Genomic DNA, 19,190 nt, shown 5'->3' with positions numbered 1-19,190 from the left:
TGGGAGGTTTCGCGACATTTGCACCCATTTAGACTCGGCCCAAATTCATTATCATCACAGTAAAATTTCGCACACGACTTCGCAGCGGCAGGGGTGTAATATCCTACCCTCTACGCCCACCTAAATTGTAAACATCTTTTGTTTAATGCTTTAAAAACAAAAACAGTAGCACAAACATCAGTGATTTTCTCTTTCTTGATGCTTATGATCAGTGTTTTCGGTAATTATCGAAATTTTTTGAGTCATAGTGTTGAATTATCCTCACATTTGAGCAAAATAATCGCCAAGGCAGTTTTCAATTTTCAATTGATTTCCGCACTCCAAACAAAACAACAACATAAACAAACGAGATTAAAGGCTAATATTTCATAATGGTGAAAACAGAACACTGATTTTTTTTCGGAATGATACATTCAGTCTAATATGTTGGATAGGTATAAAATCCTTTATGTTTGAATCACATACTGATTAGATTTCAGAATGATAAAACATTATTCAAATTAAAAAAGCAAATGAAAATTGAAATTTTCTTGTTTGGTAGTTATGTCTTTTTAATGGTTCTAAAACATGATAAAGGGTAGGCGAAATTTGTTCCCAGTTGACAGTCAGGTTACACCCCTGCGCAGCGGCTGTTGTACACAAGTCCGCTGGACAGTTCAAGGTAGGGTCGTCTGCTGCACATCTGGTAATCGAAATAAGTTTGATTAGTGCGAAATGTAGCTGCGAAATGTGAGACTTTTTTTACGCGGTTTTTCGAATTTTGAACTGAGTTTTTTATGCGGTACGTATCCCCCGCGTAAAAAAAAACTGACTGTAATCGCCGCGCCTTTTTTGTTGCTTGTTTTGTGCCTCTTTTGTTTGAAAATTCTCTTCACTGTGAGAAATCCAATAAACGAGTGGCGAAACTCAGCAGTCGAATAAATTAGTTTACCTATGTGAGAAACAAAAGACTAAACATGATAAGCTTTTGTGAATTCCGCTCATTTCAAACAATTCATCCCTACTTATCCCAAACACACCATTTCATCTCTGTTGCAAGTGCAGCCTCAGCACACTTTGGGTACTGCATCCTGGTTACGAATCCTTATTTTGGAGTATTCTCTTTCTCTCGCTCACCAGTAGTGCAGTGACTGGTAACGACGACCGACAGCCACCCCGTCGATGATGATGATTGGTAACACACAGCTGAGCTGGCTGGCCGGCCGCCGTATCCTCAGAGACCGTGACAATGCTTCCAATACACCATTCGGAGTCGGCAGCATCACGGCACGGCACATCCAGTCCAGAGCATAGCGCGCGCGAATCCTGCCATTCAGTACCTAGGGGTGCACACTCCGTCGTTGTCGGTCGTAGCCAGTCAGTGCCAGTATAGATAGCGTGGTAACGCACCAGGACTCGTTCAGTATACATCAAACTCTCGTCCTGTGCGGATCCATCCATCCTTTGGCGGTGCTAATGCGAAGTGGCTGCAAAGCAAGTGGTGTTTCAAAATTTAAAAAATAGCAAATTTAATCTGCTTGTTTAAGCTTGTTCAAGAGGACGGATTCAAGTGAGAACTTGCCACTTGGGATCGGTGTGGAAACCGCGCGAATTTGTTGAATTTGTTGGAAAGCAGCGGCGTGCAACCGGGCGGTTGAAATTTGTGGTCGGAAAATTATAATTGCAGCAGGTGTTCGAGCGCGCGAGCTGCCTGGGGGGTGTTGGAGATTTGCATTTTGGTGGTTGGAAAAGTTAAATTGCCGTTAAGTGAGAATGGTTGATGAAGTGAAGTTTTGATTTCACGATTACAACGGATTAACGACACATGCACTTGAGGGAATGTGGTGTGTGGTTTTGTGAGCTCTGAAGTGGAGAATAACTTTGTTTTAGTGTACTTGTGGGGATAAATTCGGAAACTCCCTCTGGAGCACCTGCTCCTCCATTTAGGAAACGTACTCGGATTACACAGTTGATCTACTTTGGATTCCTCCAGGGCGGTAAGTATAAATTAAACAATTGAAAGCCGGAGCTGAGTTAAATGCGATTTTTGAAACTACTCTCTCTCTCTCTCTTCTTGGCGTAACGTCCTCATTGGGACAAAGCCTGCTTCTCAGCTTAGTGTTCTATGAGCACTTCCACAGTTATTAACTGAGAGCTTCCTCTGCCAATGACCATTTTGCATGCGTATATCGTGTGACAGGCACGAAGATACTCTATGCCCAAGGAAGTCAAGGAAATTTCCTTTACGAAAAGATCCTGGACCGACCGGGAATCGAACCCGTCACCCTCAGCATGGTCATGCTGAATACCCGTGCGTTTACCGCCTCGGCTATGGACTACATATTTTCCATTTCATGAGGAGACATATGAGGGATTCGGATTCAGCTTTGATCATTTGAAATGCGTTTGAAGAAATAAATTGCCGTAAGTAGGGGTGAAGTTGAGTCTCCAGTTACCCTAGTGGTTAAGGCTATAGATCGCAAATCCGGAGACGGCGGGTTCTATTTCCGTGCATAGTGTATCATTGTACTTGCCACACAATGTAGAAATTCATGCAATGCAATCAATAAGTGAATAAGTGAAGAACGCTAAGCTATAAAGAGGCAGGCCTAGTTCCAATGCGATCATCAAGCCATAAAGAAGAAGAAGAACAAGAAGGGGTGAAGTTAAATTCATTGTACGAACAATTTTCGATAAAAAAAATCGTTTCATGAAATATCATTTAACATAATCCGAGGCTTGAGTTAAATGCAATAGTCAAGAAAATGTGGAAAAATAATAAAACAATTCGGTACCGAAATTTAATTTGGAAATTAGGAAGATCGAGGAAACTGAATAATGGATAGATTCACAGATCCAACAATATGCCCGGTATAATGCGAACAGAGATGTTATCCCTTTTGAAAGTCTGGCGAGCGTTAACGAGTTTGGACAGCAAACGATTACCTGTTAAATTGTTTATATAGTTTTTGCCGTCTATTTAGTTTTCCTATCGTAGTATGTTCGAGTTTTTTGGTAGGAATTTGTTTTTTATTGAATAATTATTTTTTATTTGAATTATTTATGCACTGTTTGATTTGTTTTTTGGAAATATTATAGTTTATTATTGCTTTCACCCCTATTTATTTATTGGCTATTTTCGAATTATTTATGGGAATTTTCAAAGTAATTATGGACCGTTTAATTGACTGTCTTTTGAGAAAAAAGCCAGCCATAGTTGATCGGCGTAAAGTCAGAGTGGATTACGCGATTCTTTGGGCAGGTAAAGATAAGCGAAGGAATTCAATAGCTCAACGTTTCTTTGATGCAGATGGGTCATAAAAGAACTATAGTTTTTCAGAAAGTAATGCGCTTGATTTGATATTCCAAGTGCTTGCAGGAAATTTCCTCAAAATCATTGGAAAAACAGATGGTCCGGTCTGACTTAACGCCGACCAGTTATTGACTGCTCCCTCTGCCAATGATCATTTGGTATGTGTGTATCGTGTGTCAGACATGAAATCAAGAAAATTTCCATAACGACAAATTCTTTGACCAACCAGTAATCGAACACGTTATGGTCATGCTGAATATGCACCTCTTTACAACAGTGGCTATATGAGCCCTAAGAGTATGTTTTATTCTTCAATCACCTGACCTAATTTACAGCTTTTTTGTCCGATAGGGCACTACGTGAGCGATTTCAATTCATTGTACAAAGCCTAAATGTATTCTATTCTAATTCTACTATATCGAACTAGTTGCCTTTGCACTGCTGTCACTTTCTACCCTATCATGATAGAATGATGAGCACGAGGATGTTGATGTGTGGCTTTTGGTTGTTCATTTTTCCAGTCCGATTGGAGGTCCATAAATGAGTTGCCGTTCGCCGATGTCCAAGTATCTGGGTCCATTTGAGTCATGGGCTCAGAAGAGGGTCAGTGTCAGCTGCTCTCAGGAGGAAAGAGCAACTGACGAAAGTGCCGGGGCTGGAGTCGAACCCATGACCATCTGCTTATTAAGCAAACGTGTGACCAATTGCCCCACGGGCCCCGGCAAGAGTATGTTGTCGTACACAAAATTTTCATTTGTAACATTTTGATTAAAAAATATGCACGCTATTCGGAAGGCATCTATAAAGGTTACAAATTAGAATGAAAGGAAAAACATAATAAAAATATTTGCTAAACAAAAAAGTTTAAAATAAATACCTACTGCTATTATTTTGAACATTTTCATATAGTATTTATTTTTTGCCTTTCTCGTACACTAAGTGTACTGGAAAGGCTATATGTTCACTCCAAAAACGACTTTTTGATAGAAGGCCCGGAGGGTCAAGTCACAAATACCAATCAACTCAGCTCGACGAATTGAGGTGATGTCTGTGTGTGTGTATGTGTGTGTACAAAAAAAATCACATCACTTTTTGGCAGTAAACCTCAACCGATTTTAGTGACCGATGGTTCATTCGACGCGGAATCTGGTCCCATTGTTTCCTATTGAAAATGGTTCGGATCGGCCCAGCCGTTCCGGAGTTATGGCCATTTACGTGTTCCGGATCAGTACCCTTGGAAGGGGCTATACATAAAAATGTAACAAACGCATACATGCGACACATCAAACTGTGGCATTTTGGATAACCTGATGAACAGTTAGCAAGAAAACAGTCTCAGACCATATCTGAACCGGTTGTGCTCCGGAACCGGTTCCGGATGTCCCGCCGGAAGTGGCCAAATATAAAAGTGAACCAAATCCATGCATGCGACACATCAAACTGCGGCATTTTCGATAACCTGATGAGCAGTTAGCAAGAAAACAGTTTCAGATCATATATCTGAACCGGTAGTGTTCCAGAACCGGTTCCAGATGTCCCGCCGGAAGTGGCCAAATATAAAAAACGAATCAAATCCATGCATGCGACACATCAAGTTGCGGCATTTTCGATAACCTGATGAACAGTTAGCAAGAAAACAGTCTCAGACCATATCTCAACCGGTAGTGTTCCGGAACCGGTTCCGGGTGTCCCGCCGGAAGTGACCAAATATAAAAGTGACCCAAATTCATGCATGCGACACATCAAATTGCGGCAATTTCGATAACCTGATGAACAGTTAGCAAGAAAACAGTCTCAGACTAAATCTCAACCGGTTGTGTTCCGGAACCGGTTCCGGGTGTCCTGCAGGAAGTGGCCAAATATAAAAGTGAACCAAATCCATGCATGCGACACATCAAACTGCGGCATTTTCGATAACCTGATGAGCAGTTAGCAAGAAAACAGTCTCAGACCATATCTGAACCGGTAGTGCTTCGGAACCGGTTCCGGGTGCTCCGCCGGAAGTGGCCGTATATAAAAGTTGACAAAACTTTTGCATACGGCACATCAAATAACGGCTTTTTCGACAACTTTATGACCGGTTATTGCGGAAGTGGGCTAAACCACATTATGGACTGTCAGTAGTGCCAAAACTAGTTCCGGGTTTCCCTCCGAAAGCGGCTAAATATAAAATTGAACCAAACCCATGGCTTTTTTGATAACCTAATAAACTTTAGCAAGCATATAGTCTAAGACTATTTAAGAGACTATCGGTAGTGTTCCGCAACCGATTCCGGGCCGGAAGTGACACCAAACCTATGCATGCGATAGCTCAAATCACGGCTATTTAGGTAACATGTTGAACAGTTGCAAGAAAATAGACGCAAGCCATATCAGTGTGTTACGGAACCGATTACGGGTGTCCCGCCAGAAATGGTCAAATGTAAAAGACAACCAATACATGCGACATTTCAATGACTTTTTCAGTAACAAGATAAACGGTTAACCAACGAATAATCTCAGACCATATTTGGGAGAACCGGTAGTGTTCCAGAACTGGTGACAAGACGAGTAACGCGTCGGAAGTGGTAAAATATAGAGGTAACTAAACCATAGCGGCGTTTTTGATAATCTAATGAACGGTCAACAAGAAAATAGTCTCAGGTCACATCTAGAACTTGTAATCAGGCTTGATAATCCTCCTCGAAATCAAAAGAGTTTTGCCACATGCTCTAGAGCGGGGTTTTGCTTTTGCCTCGTCGCGAGGGAACGAACAAACCCCAAACAGAGAGGCAATAAAAACTGAGCGAGGAAGAGGGGAACGAAAAAAGAGTCGATGATTATTTCGGGTTTTTGAGTGCGATTTTCGCCTCGAGAGTCTTCCTTTGTATGGGAGTGGAACTCGCGAGAGCTTTTTGAGTGTGAGTGGACGTGAGAAACACAACAAGAAATTATGAGTGTTGGGCGAACTCCTCACTGCGCGGCAAGCTCGCGCTCGATGCTGTTGAGGATTTGCGTTATGATTTCTGAGTTTTATTTTCACTCCTCAGAAAATCGCCAAAATCGCTTCCTCATTTTCTCGCGAGGGAGTTTCTGTCAAGCCTGCTTGTAATAATATTTCGGAATCGGTTGCGGGTGTTCCATCGGAAGTGATTTAATGGAAGTGAACCAAAATCATGCATGCGATACATAAAATCGTGGCTTTTTCAAAAATTTGCCGAACGGTTAGCAAGAAAATAGCCTCAGATCACATTCAATTTCAGATTTTCAGTTGACAAAAACCTAGTCCCAGACAATATTCGAGACCACCGGAATCGGTTGCAGGTGTCCCGCCGGAAGTGGTCAAACGCAAAATTTAACAAAACCGATGCAAGCTGCACATCAAATAGCGGAATTATAAAGGTGAACAAAATAAATGTCAAAGCGATAAATCAAATTATGGCTTTTTTGATAGCATGTAAACGTTGGGTAAGATTATAAGATTATATATGCAAGAGAACAAAATCGTGACCAAAGCGATCTCTTCAAATCACACCATTTCAGATTCCTGCGGTGTAAATAGTAGGATGGATCAACGTTTTATGGAAAAAATATAATTTAATCGCACACCTTATACAGTTTTTCAATCTTCAATCTCCTTATGCTTTTGAAAATACTACAACCATTTGGGTGCGGCTGGATGAGCCCTCACTTTTCTTATTGCGATTTAAATTTGAATGGAAATGAAATTCAAGAATTTGAATGCATTTTTCTTGTGGGAAGGTCAAATTTTAAATGAATCATGTTACCAATGATAATAAAATATAGCCTTAAAGTGTGCTGAAATAAACATTGGCGAAGATCACAAAGTGATCTGTGATTGTGAATACAGTAAACCTTCTTCATGTATTAGCTGCCGTAGTAAATAGAATGGGGTCATAATGACCCCAATACACGACTAGGGTTGAGGTGGTCAAGCAGTCAACTGAGAGGTCTGATATTTTTTAGCTCTGTTTTGCTGTTGAACATAACATCGGAATATGTATCATTAATAAGTTTCGAAAATCGATGATGGCTTTGTTAAAATTGTTGTTTTTCTATATGAAGTGTTTTCAGGATTCAGGAACATTTTGGCTAACGTCGACGAAAAGTTCATGAGTACATATTCGACGAGAAAGGCACTATAACCACTAGGTGGATTAATCTGGGTTTTTTTTTTTCATTTGCATCACAACTCATCGGAAGTACTTCAATTATCGAAATATTGAGAGTTTGAAAAAATAACTGAGTATGTAACACAGTTCTCCTGATAGGGGTGTATCATTTAAACAAAGAACTACACCTGGTTTCATTTATTTTGCTCTTTTACAGAAGAGTTTCCAAAATCATGTTTTTTACAATTTTTAATCATTTTCGGCATTCAAAAAGTTTTCAGATTCTGCAGCATTCCGCAATCTGGACAAAATTACAATAAAATATGATGCATATCCTTTTGTGAATCGCAAGAGAACGGGTACCAGAAAGTACCAGACGAAAAAAAAATCATTTTGAAATTTTCACCTTTTTGACTAGTTTTTAGTTACAATTTAGGTTTGATTTTGAAAAAAAAACAACTTCGTTTCGACTTCTTTTTCAATTAAAGACAAAATGTGTCAAATGGAATCAATTTAGTAAATTTGGGCAGAAAGCTCCATACACCGATAAACGCCTGAATGTATGAAATATACTAGTAATTTAAGTAGCTCAAACTGTTGTGTTCAAAATTTGTTTATAAAAAAAAATCAAAAACAACTTAAATAAAGAGGTCACTATTGGCAGCATGTAACACATGTTGATGCACCCTTAAGGATATATTTCCAAATAGATATTGTTTTTTATAGCTAAACTCAATGAGTTTTTCATTCAGTATCTACTTTTATGTATAGAATTATGTTAAAAGTCCATGTTTTAATATAAAAATCCAAATTGATATATTCCACACGGCTTCTATCATCATGTTCATACTCCTAAAATTTCAATCCATGATTAATTTTTGAGTTTTGATGTGTTTTTCAGGGCACTATAAAAGTTACCCCAAAATGGAAATGTAATTCCCAAAAATATTTTTCTATGCAACATTTAAACTGAGTTCAAGGGGCCGTTCAAAAATAATGACCCATACTTCCAAAACTTGAGCAGATAGAACAATGTTACACCAAGCTTCCCAATTATGACGTACAATTTTGCTGAAGACAAAAACACGTTATTTACACTTATAAAAAAAGTTGAATTTCTGTCACACTTCTAGGAGAATTTCTATGTAACGAGGTTACCCTTGTTTCCAAACAATATATTTTTTTGGAAATATAATTATTTTTCAGTTCTCTATTTTCGAATAAAAATGTTCGACATTTCAAGCAATTTTTGAGGGTGAAAATAAACGTTATCCTTAGAGAGGTTATAAGAAATCAATTCTGGCCTTTACGTGGATTAATATGGCCAGTTATAATTCAAAATGCATCTCAATATCTAAATTCACAATTTTATCGCAAGAACATACATAATAAACCATAAAAACGTATTAAAATTGTTTGGCCATGAAATGGACCCTGTTACTCCAGTTTGCGTCGTATTGCCTGCACGAATGAAACCCTGAGATCCGTTAGCCCGTTTCCAAGCCTATTCGAGTCATACAAACGTAATTCCATTTTTATTTATATCAACTGATTGGAAATGTAGCTAACAAATTATGACAATAGGGGTACTCACTAAACAGATTAAATTGCTGCGTAAACCATGATTTTCTGCTTATTTAAAATGGTTCATGATTTTGTGAATGAAATAATCAAAGATTGCCTTGGTGATCGTGACGTTTAATCAGTTTTATCAGTTTACGCTGTTAAGTGAATCCCTCTAATATGAAATCTTTACAGCAACGTTTGCACCATCTAGTGAACCAGTCACACATTTTATTGCCCACTATGAACAAGGTATGGAAGTGATGAACAACTTCTCTTCAGACAACACACTTAATTTGGATACCGAGTACGGTAAATTTTCGATGGAAATAGAACAGCTGAACACAGCAAAAATAGACATCTTACCTTTTGCTCGCATTTTTTGACAGTTGGTGTACTGAGCCTCAGTAAAATCGATTACCGAAACTACCAAAATAGTTCTGCTGTTCTGTATTCGTCAAAAAAGTTTCGAACAGGCAAGTCATGATTAAGTGTGAGTATTCTAAAAAAAATGTGTATTTCTGGAGATATTCAAATCAAAAGGCTGTCTTATAAATTTAACGCTGGGCGGATCTAGGGTGTCCCAGAAAGTATGGGCACAGCTTTGCATAGTGAAAATACAAACATTTTCTAAACAAACAACAATTTTAATATTTTTGTATTAAAGACTGCCCCAGAAAGTATGGACGCACCTAGTCTTCAGTTGTCTGGGCCTGATCGATGGTTCTTGTTTCGGGCTTCGTTTTGGCTGTTTCTGTTTGCTATAGGATCGAAAATTCAAACGTTCTTTGCCACGATGAACATTGGAACTCGAAATGGTAACTTTTTTGGTCACACCCTGCTTTGTGTAAGTTAGAAGGTTTTTTCTTGTGCTCAAGCACCTTCATTATTTGTTCATCCAAACGAGGGTTAGCAGGATCTTTATTTTTTCCCCAATTTTTGCCTATGCTTAAACATGTTATCCCCACTGTGGTTGCTGATTGCTGCTTGCACGATTTTCTCACTTACACCCACTAATTTTGTTCATTTCCTAAGTGACCTTTCAAACTCTGTACATCGTTTGTGCACATTTTCTTGATGATGTTCGGTTGAAAGTTCATGTATTTTGAAATAAACTGTTGGAATCGCAAAAAACCGCTATACAAATGTTGAGAAAATAGGATGTAGCTTTCAAAAAGAACTAGTCATCAAAAAAAACATCTTTCAAAATTTCTGCACAAACTACTTTTTACGGTTTTGATAAATATCCAAATTCGAAACATTTTTTTCGATTTTTTTTCACGTGGCATATTCGAAAACATGTTTGCTCAGATGGTTGATTAATTTTTTTTATAAAAATATATTATGCCTGTGCGTACGGGTATTTCAGAATTTTGGGAAAACTGAAAAATTTGATAAGAAATGCCCATAGTCATTCTAGTTTTAAAACATGTTTTAACGAGAATAAAAATAATTCAATCTACATTTTATAAAGCTGAAGCATTTTATAGTGAAATTAAAATGTAATTTTCTGCATGTTGTGATATATATTCAGAAGCTTGTTGTCAACTAATAGAAAAACGGGTTTTCAACAATATCGATTCTGGTGTTTTAATTTATTTTTCAGGTTCAAAAGTATATGTTTTCAATTCAAACTAAGAATTGTGTAATAGATACGCATGTAAAAATACACGATTTTTTTTGTTTTTATCGAGCTTTATTTCATGCGTAGAAAATAATTTGTTAAGCGATATTACTGAAAAATATAGCAATTTGTGCAGAAGCTTTAAAAGGTCTTTTAGGGAATGTCCTACCGCATTCAAACGAAGTGTTAAATGCAAATTTTAATAATTGGCATTTGATGTTAATATATTAAGGCAGGATATGTGGGAAAATAAAGTTTGTTTATGCATCCATTCCCAAATGGCAGAGCTGCAAAGTTGTACTCATACTTTATGGGACAACCTATAAGAGTTAAGATTCGTTGTGAAAATTAAAAAAATAAAACAGTTTTTTCATTCTTACTTAGAAATGATTTATTCATCCACAGTACGGCCTAACCATTCCACAGAACCAGAAGCCAGATTGCGTAAAGAAGTAGCTCAACCGCCATCAGCGGTAGCAGCGATTGTACCCCCTTCTGCATAATGAGATGAGCTCAAAGCATGAATATGACATCCGTGTGTTGAATAGTCATTTGTAATGTATGACCAGACCATCCAGACTCCAGATGATGCCTGCCTGCGGTGGGAAGCACACTCGTCCACCGAGAAGAGCTAATTGAGTTCGACGTTGTTGAAAGGATGTGTCTCATGAATGTAGACGGATGGATAGGGTATGTCCTGATGTAGAGTACAAGAGCATGGTCAATGGGGATAAGCTGCTTCATCTGGTTGAACAAAACAGAGTATGGGGGCGATCAATATTAGGCAAATGATATGGCTGGACATTGAGTCGGTTTAGTGTATCTGTTACTAATGAGGAAGAAAATTAGAATTTGGTGCATCGGATTGTAACGTAAAGAGTTGGATGCAACGGACTGTGAAGCCGATTGCATGTGAGCGGTCGTTAATTAGTTGTGAAGCATCGTCGTGGAAATTTCACAGCAGTTTCAAGTGATCCAAAATGACAGTGCCATTGATTCTATGGTGAAAGGATTATGTTTAGATCGGTTGAAAGTTGTGCAGTGATATTATACTTTATGATAGTCCTACCTATTGATACTAGTTATTTATGTAACAAGTTACAAAAAGATTATTTTTTTCAGTACCAGTCGTACATTTATCCTACGAGGCTTGCCGAGTTGGATAAATACGAAGAGTGCTGATAAAATCGAGTTTTGCTACGAGTTCCATACAAAATTTTATGCAATGTTTTTTTTTCATTATACAACTCATTTGAGTTGCATAATGTTCATAAGGCAACTCAAATGAGTTGCATTATGAACATCATGCAACTATTTTTCATCATGCAACTCATTTAAGTTGAATAATGAACAAGCTAGGAAAAATTGACTATTATTATACCAACACGAGTTATATAAAATAGAAATTATGGTACTGAATTGCATAAAAAAATAGGTAACGAAGATGAAAATTACTATACACACATAAATTGTTTCCTAAATTGAAGTGAAGCGTAGAATAATCTACCAGTTAAAATACACATTAACACAAAATATATAGATATACGCTGACTACATATAAAGTAAGCGTGGTCTATCTGTTTATTACATATATAATTGCGCTTATACTTCTACCAAACCTGTGGGTAGTCGATTGAGACTCGACAGCCAGTCCTTAATTGGAATCAAAGTCTTCCGCTTCCAAATTACGTTAAGCTGCTGAAGGTAGTCCCTAATAGAACATTCTGGAAGATAATCATAAAGGACAGCTATCGCAATCATTCAAGTACAGTATACACCATCATCCTATGGATCTACTCAGTCCCATCGTTTCTGTGGATAGCACATGCACGTGTCAGTACGGTTCTACTGACTCAGGTGAAATCATAATTTTTACCTAACAAGTTTTTCTAAATGCAAATACCTTTTCTGAGTCATGCAAAAAAAATGTTTGCCTTTGGCATTCTTCTGGGGGGCTAAAATTCATTTAAGCTAGTGAGTTATGTCCATATTTAAATCTGATGTCGGTACAGAATGAAGATACTGAAGTGGAATGATTCAGTGGAAAGTGGGCGGTAAAATTTCAGTCTCTTCAATGAAAAAAAAAAACAGGGAGATTGGACTTGAGATAAGGAACATCAACTGTAACATCTGAGAAATTTTGAATTAATTCCAAAAAAATCTTAATTATTACATAGCGAAGCATATTTAAAGAAAGCATAGGAACATCACGAAAATCAAAAGGAACAGGCACTATCTTCCACGCCAATGTGGGCTCTATCGCTATTTTAAATCGCCGGCGTTTAGGTGAACGAGTAATATTTTCAAAAAATCTCTGGAAAAAATAAGTTGAAATAAAACATTCTTACTTTGAGAAGATTCAAAAGATTTTCTGAGTTTGAGTTTTGTTTGAGCAATAACAGTATTTGTCGGGCAAGACAGTTTATTGGAACTCATTAAGACTTGTGGTTCATTCCGCCGAGAATCTCTTTATTTTGGAGCCCTTGGCATAGTTAGCTGCACACTAGCTTCATAAGCGGATGAGTTTGATTTCCAATACCCGTAGCTTGCAACGTTTCGTTCGGTCACTCTTCCGCAGAGAGCGACTGACACTGAACCTCTTACGAGTTCATGATTTTATCGAACCCGGATACTTGGATATCGGGCACGGTAAAGGCACTAGACTCTGCCCAGCAACTCCTATCCCTACCTCCTCGTGGTATCGGCCGAAAACTACGAGCAACCTTAGGGAAGATCGGGTAATCAACCGCGGTGGGAACTTTAGTCGTAGGCTGACAGGGGAGAGTGGGGGTGGCGGGTTCTGCAAACATGAGCGTCTGTTCTCCAGGAGGAGCAGCTCACAACAGCGTCTGATCCCCATGTTAGGGGCTGCTGATCAACGCCCGAGTGTCAGGGAAGGACTCTAAGCTCAACTGTGCACTATGGTCCTCCGGAAAGTAGGGGGTTGGTGTCAGGCCCTACGAGCCAGCCGTAAGAAAACCATTGTAACGGAAAACCAGCAACAGAACAATACAAACCGAGACCAACGGCAACGACCTCAGCGAACAAAAAGGACTTGCGATTGGAAGCTCTGTAGTTGGAACTGCCGATCTCTCAACTTCATTGGGAGCACCCGCATACTCGCCAATCTACTGAAGGACCACGGGTTCGGCATCGTAGCGCTGCAGGAGGTGTGTTGGACGGAATCTGTGGTGCGAACATTCAGAAGTAATCTTACCATCTACCAGAGCTGCGACCACAAACGCGAGCTGGGAACAGCTTTCATCGTGATGGGTGATATGCAGATATGCGCGTGATCGGTTGGTGAGCGATCGACGAAAGAATGTGCAGGTTGAGGGCCGATTCTTCAACTTCAGCATAATAAACGTGCACAGCCCACACTCCGGAAGCACTGATGATGACAAGGACGCATTTTACGCGCAACTCGAACGCGAGTACGATCGCTGCCCAAGCCACGACGTCAAGATTATCATAGGAGATTTCAACGCTCAGGTAGGCCCGGAGGAGGAATTCAGACCGACGATTGGTAAGTTTAGCGCCCACCAGCAGACGAACGAAAACGGCCTACGACTCATTGATTTTGCCGCCTCCAAAAATATGGCCATACGTAGCACCTTTTTCCAACACAGCCTCCCTTATCGTTACACCTGGAGATCACCACAGCAGACGGAATCTCAAATCGACCACGTTCTGATAAACGGACGGCACTTCTCCGACATTATCGACGTCAGGACCTATCGTGGCGCCAACATCGACTCCGACCACTATCTGGTGATGGTCAAACTGCGCCCAAAACTCTCCGTCATCAACAATGTACGGTACCGGCGACCGCCACGGTACAACCTAGAGCGACTGAAGCAACCGGATGTCGCCTCCGCATACGCGCAGAATCTCGAGGCCGCGTTGCCAGGCGAGGGCGAGCTCGATGAGGCCCCTCTAGAGTACTTCTGGAGTACAGTGAAAGCAGCCATCAACGACGCAGCAGATAGCACTATCGGGTACGTAGAACGGAATCGACGGAACGAATGGTTCGACGAAGAGTGCAGAACGGTTTTGGAGCAGAAGAATGCAGCGAGGGCGGTAATGCTGCAGCAAGGGACTCGACAGAACGTGGAACGTTACAAACAGAAGTGGAAACAGCAGACTCGCCTCTTTCGGGAGAAAAAGCGCCGCCTGGAAGAAGCGGAGTGTGAAGAAATGGAACTGCTGTGCCGTTCCCATGAAACACGGAAGTTCTATCAGAAGCTCAACGCATCCCGCAACGGCTTCGTGCCGCGAGCCGAAATATGCAGGGATAAAGACGGAGGCCTCTTGACGGACGGACGTGAGGTGATCGAAAGGTGGAAGCAGCACTTCGATCAGCACCTGAACGGCGTGGAGAACTTAGGCACTGGAGCCCACGGCAACGGATGAAACGACGACGCCAGTGCAGCGGAGGACGGAAATGAACCAACTCCCACGTTGAGGGAAGTTAAGGATGCCATTCACCAGCTCAAAACCAACAAAGCAGCTGGCCAGGATGGTATCGCAGCTGAACTCATCAAGATGGGCCCAGAAAAGTTGGCCACCTGTCTGCATCGGCTGATAGTCAGGATCCGGGAAACCGAACAGCTACCGGAGGAGTGGAAGGAAGGGGTAATCTGCCCCATTCACAAGAAAGGCGACCATTTGGAATGTGAGAACTTCAGAGTGATCACTATTTTGAATGCTGCCTACAAAGTGCTATCCCAGATCATCTTCCGTGGTCTGTCACCTAGAATGAATGAGTTCGTGGGAAGTTATCAAGCCGGCTTCATCAACGGCCGGTCGACAACGGACCAGATCTTCACCGTACGGCAAATCCTCCAGAAATGCCGTGAATACCAGGTCCCAACGCACCACCTGTTCATCGTCTTCAAAGCGGCATACGACAGTATCGACCACGCAGAGCTATGGAGAATCATGGACGAAAACGGCTTTCCTGGAAAGATGACTAGACTGATTAAAGCAACGATGCACGGTGTGAAAAACTGCGTAAGGGTTTCGGGTGAACTATCTAGTTCATTCGAATCTCGCCGGGGACTACGACAAGCTGACGCACTCTCATGCCAACTCTTCAACATCGCTCTGGAAGGTGTGATGCGACGATCCGGGCTCAACAGCCGGGGAACGATTTTCACACAATCCGGGCAATTTGTGTGATTTGCGGACGACATGGACAGTATTGCAAGAACATTTGGAACGGTGGCAGAGCTGTACACCGCCTGAAACGCGAAGCAGCAAAGGTCGGACTGGTGGTGAATGCCTCAAAAACAAAGTACATGCTGGTAGGCGGAACCGAACACGACCGGATCCGTCTGGGTAGTAATGTTACGATAGACGGGGATATTTTCGAGGTGGTGGAGGAATTCGTCTACCTCGGATCATTACTGAGGGCTGACAACAACGTGAGCCGTGAAATTCGGAGGCGCAGCATCAGCGGAAGTCGGGCTTACTACGGGCTGTACACGCACCAAATGCACCATGTACAAAACGCTAATAAGACCGGTGATCCTCTACGGGCACGAAGCATGGACCATGCTCGAGGAGGACCTACACGCACTCGGAGTTTTCGAGCGACGCGTGCTAAGAACGATCTTCGGTGGTGTGCAGGAGAACGGTGTGTGGCGGAGAAGGATGGACCACGATCTCGCTGCACTTTACGGCGAACCCAGCATCCAGAAGGTGGCCAAAGCCGGAAGGATACGGTGGGCAGGGCAAGTTGCAAGAATGCCGGACAACAACCTTGCAAAGCTGGTGTTTGCAACTGATCCGGTTGGAACAAGAAGGCGTGAATCGCAGAGAGCACGATGGGCGGATCAGGTGGAGCGTGACCTGGCGAACATTGGGCGCGACCGAGGATGGAGAGCGGCAGCCACATTAAACAGAGTATTGTGGCGTACTATTGTTGATTATGTGTTGTCTTAAACGTGATGTTGAACAAATAAATGTATGTAATGTATGTATCGAATGAACCTTTTACTAGAGCTTTGAAGGAAGCACGACACTAGACAACGGACTAGCATGCAATGCCCATTGGCACGCCGATAACTTTTCCTGATATCTGCGGCGAGAATCGAACCCACGCACGATGGGACTAATTGCTTGGTAACACTAGCCGCACGACCACGAACTCACCAAGTTATGACTGTTCAAATTTTGAAAAAAGTTGTTAAACACAAAATTGAATTGGAATACATACCCATTCGTGTAAAATTCATTCTACTATTTATGAACAAATATATTTTAGATATATTATTTTCCGAGGGTCCATATAGCCGAGGCGGTAAACGCACGGGTATTCAGCATGACCATGCTGAGGGTGACGGGTTCGATTCCCGGTCGGTCCAAGATCTTTTCGTAAAGGAAATTTCCTTGACTTCCTTGGGCATAGAGTATCTTCGTGCCTGCCACACGATATACACATACAAAATGGTCATTGGCAGAGGAAGCTCTCAGTTAATAACTGTGGAAGTGCTCATAGAACACTAAGCTGAGAAGCAGGCTTTGTCCCAGTGAGGACGTTACGCCAAGAAGAGAGAGAGAGAGATTTTCCGAATCAATCCGGAAAACTTTTCAGTATATTACACTACAATCGAAGCGGAAAAACATCATCCGTATCGTCACATCGCCACGGGTCTATAATTTATCCTCGTCTGACGCTATCGGTCATTGAAAATAACTGCTTTTTCCATTAGCTTTCCGCACCAACGATACCATTCCTGCTACTGTATGTAGTGGCACTGGTGGATTCTGGGAAATAATAGCTGTTATCCGGTACGCTGCATTGGTTCAGTTACTACTATGATCATTATTTTTTTCCTACTCCATGGCGGCATTACGCCTCTACTAAACCTGTGCATTTTCTTCGAAACTTTGAAATTTGTCCTGCTAGCAGGAAGCGGAAATTTTAAACATCAAGTATTTCTAGTTTTAACTTCAAGAATCCAAAATAAAACCCCAACATCTGCTCGAAACGTTCAGTAACGACCCATGCACACCATGTTAAGTGAAGTATGCTTCAAGCTCCAATCTATGCGAGAGGAAACCGAAACCGCAGAACCGAATGAGCCTCGCCAAATAGGACAACAAAAATGCCGGAATAGGGAGAAGAAAAAAAAATGGAATGCGACAGTTAGAGCAACCATAAGTTTGCGCCTTCCCGCGGTGACGGAGCGTGGATAATGGCGGAGTCCCCCATATCAATGTGACATCTTCGGACGCGATCTGAATACAAACTATGTTGAAATTTGCAGGAAATACCGCAAAAATTTCCTGTTGGCTGACACCCGACAGGAAACTCGGTGCAAAGGGACGGCTACTGCCGGCTGAGGAAAATGTGGCATTGTTGAGATACATAGTTCCGCAAGCATAAACTGTCCAATGGAATTGCGGTTGAACTTGTTTGTCGGGCAAGTTCAAAGGTTACCAGGGGCTTGAACCAGTTAGTGTGGTTATCCAGTGGGACAAGTTATGCGGTAGTTTTTTTTTTGTTCGCTGTTGCATATTTGAGTTAGGTCCAGAAAATGTATGTGATCCATCTCGGTTGTAGATATGAATATAACAGTGGGACCGACCTTTTGTTCCCAGCTTTGTTTGAATTACAGCACAAGTGCAACAACCACCATCGGCCTGGCAGCATAGACATTTCAGATGAATGATTGTTTTTCTCTATGATAATGGATTTACGAACCATCTATGATAATGGAAAATCGGATTGAACATAGTTAAACAATGTCCTAGGAAATTAATACGCAGTACCTATGCTTCTTTCTGGCATTCTCTATCTCTACACGAAGCTGAACCAATTTCGAAAAAATTATCAAATCGTGGACGGAACTGCTCAAAATCGATTCTCGTAGCTGGTGTTTTTGATCCATTTATCGGCTCATGAATAATTCTGTGCATCCGTTTTATCCCTACCACATACAAGTTATCAACATTCAGCAGGTTTATCTGCGTTCAACGACATACTGGTTAGTCCTGGCTTCCGTTCCTCTTTTATGCATGGTCTTCATTCTACCGCGTGCTTATCATACATAGTAAACGCCTCACGAAGCAGAAGACTGAACCCACATGTGGAAATTGCTAGGAAAATTGTTCTTATCCGATTACACTTAGTAACCAACCGTAATCGTTATTATCACCGTCGTCGAAAGTGGGATTTTTTGTACTGTTCTTGAAAATTGTCTGCATAAAATATCATTTGTCATGGTCAAAGATGGACATTGCTTCTACGTACGATAGATCTTTTGTATTCCCAAGAGCGGTCATTTGTATCTTTATTTATTTGAAGTGAATAATTTACAGAACACACACAAAATATTTGACAGTTTCACATTCACATAATCAGCTCGTGCGTTGACATAACCATATAATTTGCACCAATTTTTAGCTCACAAGAGTAGACACCAGCACCTGCTCGACGAGAAGGGAGCCGTCAGTGTAACATACGATGTCGTATAACATACTTCTCTCCAGGTATACAGATGCCCACTAGGCCGTCCCTTATTTTGCAAAAATTGGAAATGTTGTAAGTTCGTTAGTGAAAATGATCGTTTTAGCTAAAAAATGATCGTGT

General features: G+C 41.1%; 2 protein-coding genes across 2 annotated transcripts in view; one reads left to right on the top strand and one right to left on the bottom strand.

Annotated features, from left to right (window-relative positions):
• LOC134288589 (uncharacterized protein DDB_G0283357-like) overlaps nucleotides 1-19,190 on the bottom strand; it is a 498,750-nt gene that overhangs the window by 360,721 nt on the left and 118,839 nt on the right. The window lies entirely within an intron of this gene.
• The window catches only part of LOC109410022 (opsin, ultraviolet-sensitive), a 437,133-nt gene continuing 418,972 nt past the window's right edge, over nucleotides 1,030-19,190 (top strand). The window contains exon 1 of the mRNA XM_062853870.1: nucleotides 1,030-1,976. The gene's annotated coding sequence lies outside the window, so the exon portion shown is untranslated. The remainder of the gene's footprint in view (nucleotides 1,977-19,190) is intronic.

This window comes from Aedes albopictus, chromosome 2 (assembly GCF_035046485.1).
Source record: "Aedes albopictus strain Foshan chromosome 2, AalbF5, whole genome shotgun sequence".
NCBI classification, from domain to species: Eukaryota; Metazoa; Arthropoda; class Insecta; order Diptera; family Culicidae; genus Aedes; species Aedes albopictus.
Note: the sequence above shows the minus strand (reverse complement) of the source record. Positions and strands in the feature narration are given on the sequence as shown.